We start from the raw sequence: 2275 nt of genomic DNA, 5'->3' as shown, positions 1-2275 counted from the left end.
GCTGAGGGACACATTCACTTCAAAAGGGTTTTGTGTACCTGACAAGCACCTGCGCCTTTTTTTTCTTTGTTATTTTACGAGAGTCTTTATCTTCTTATTCCTCTTCCCAGGGTGCTTCCACGTCCCGAGACACCCATCTCCTGTCATGTGTAACTGGATTCAAATATTGCATCCCGGGGGCTCCTCGTAAAACACATTTTGTGAGGTTAAATAAACACGGAGCTAACTTCCAAAACTCCCAACTCACAGAGGGCGAGCCGTATATTGGATTTGCGATCGTTAAGTTAAGGGTTTTTTTTTCTGCGGTCTGGGTCGTAACATGAAATGCTAACAAATTAATTTTATTTGTATCAGTTAAGTGGAGCTTTTGAGACGCTCCCTGGGAATGGAACGAGTCATATTAAAAGGCACGCTGCGGAGTGTTGACTGCTAAATGCAAATATCGGGATCTCTAAATGTGCTGAGCCGGCATTTCCAAAAAGCTATTATTTACTCGGAATAATTCGCGTGAGCGGCAGCGTCTCCGCCCCGTCGTCCCCGACGGTTCGAATCCCGCGACCTGCGCTCCAAATTACTTACAACTAAAAAAAGCGACGGCGTATTTTATGAGCTAGGTGTCGCTTTACAGCTCTCCCCGACTTTTTCAAAAAGTCACGAGTCATCGTGAGAATGATGAATAAACTGGTGCGTTCCTGCAGTCCAATCCAAAAGACGGACGAGTGTGTGTGTGTGTGTGTGTGTGTGTGTGTGTGTGTGTGTGTGTGTGTGTGTGTAAGCAGAGAGGAGGCCACATTCTGGAGGGATTTGAGATAATAATAATATATTAGGGAGGATGTTTTGGGGATTCGTTCACTCTTGTTTAGTGTCAGTTGTTGCTGGATTAGAACTCTGCTAACTCAACAGTGTTGTGCCGCCATATGTATATTTTTAAGTTCATGGAATACTTTCTTTAACTTATCTTTCTGTCCATTTGGGGACATCTTTAAATAAATGTTTGATTGTTTTTTTTTTATTGACACAGCGTCTTCTTAGCAGTAAGAGAAGCTGCAGGAAAGCACGCAATTCTTTAGTCATTGTTAAATAAAGGATTTATTTTACTTTATTTTGTCTGAAAGCAGCAAAAAATGGAACAAAATCTACACATCTTTACATTTCCTTCCTCTTATCTCGGCACATTTTCCCTCTCTATGTGCTTTTTTTGTATATGACCAATTAAATACCCTTGTTTTTTTTATCCTTTCATTTTCAGACGGTGTCGATAACATAAAGCCGCCCCATCCCCGTTCCGCATCTAAAAAGGCATATCTTCTAAAATATGCCAGTGCGTACAGGCTCTAAGGGTTTCTCATTATCCAAGTTCAGATAGCCTACAGTATATATATATATATATATATATATATATATATGACACAGTGTGTGAGCACGTCTCGAATTGGAAACACGGAGATGATAAAAAAATAGATGAGAAACCGTCTCTAAGTCGTCAAAACACCGATGCCTTTCTATTCATCCTTTTGTGTCGGGAGCGACAACTACCAATTGACTCGCATTGACACTGACAAACGTTGTTTTGCTTTTTTTGGCAAAGAACAGCTCTGTTTTGTATGTGCGGTCTGTAGCCCGTAACTCAATGTACCATAAATCCTCCCTGTGAGGGGGGGGGGGGGGGCGACACTGCTCCACGTTTACATTAAAGCTGACGCAAGCGGGTGACGTGGCAGCAGAGCGGTGGTGGTGGTAGGTGTGCAAAAAGTAGTCCGTCCGTTGCGTCTCCTTCCCCGTTTTTTTTTTTTTTAAACAGATTCGCTTCTATTTGTGAAGCGTGTCCGATTTGGGTGAAAGCAAAAGCGTCCTGACTAAAGCGTGTGTTTTATTTCAATCGTTTCAGTCGGGGTAATCTGATTTTATTCGTGGTGGATGGTGAAATGAGGTGGAGCGCAGCGATGCCTTTCGTCCTATTTAACGGGATCTGCTCTTGTCCGCTCGCCGTGCGCTTTACGCGCCGTATTTTAGGGCGCGGAAGATATCTTACGAAAATGAATGTCCAGCATTTGTCAAATCTGCTCGTTACATGAATGCGGTCTTTTATTTTTTATTCAAAAAAATACAACAACTCGGTTACGTTTAGTCATCAAAATTACTCGGAAAAATGATTTTGGAACTGTTATGTGACAGAAAGTCAATGTTTGGGTTAAAATAATTTTGGAAGTTTACTCAAGTGCTGAAGTTATGCGACATATGGTTCAACCTTTGGACCCACGAATCCACCCCGACC

The sequence above is a fragment of the Cebidichthys violaceus genome, unplaced genomic scaffold, assembly GCF_023349555.1.
Source record: "Cebidichthys violaceus isolate CVI_PGR_0920_01 unplaced genomic scaffold, fCebVio1.0.p SCAF_30, whole genome shotgun sequence".
Classification (NCBI taxonomy): Eukaryota; Metazoa; Chordata; class Actinopteri; order Perciformes; family Stichaeidae; genus Cebidichthys; species Cebidichthys violaceus.
Note: the sequence above shows the minus strand (reverse complement) of the source record.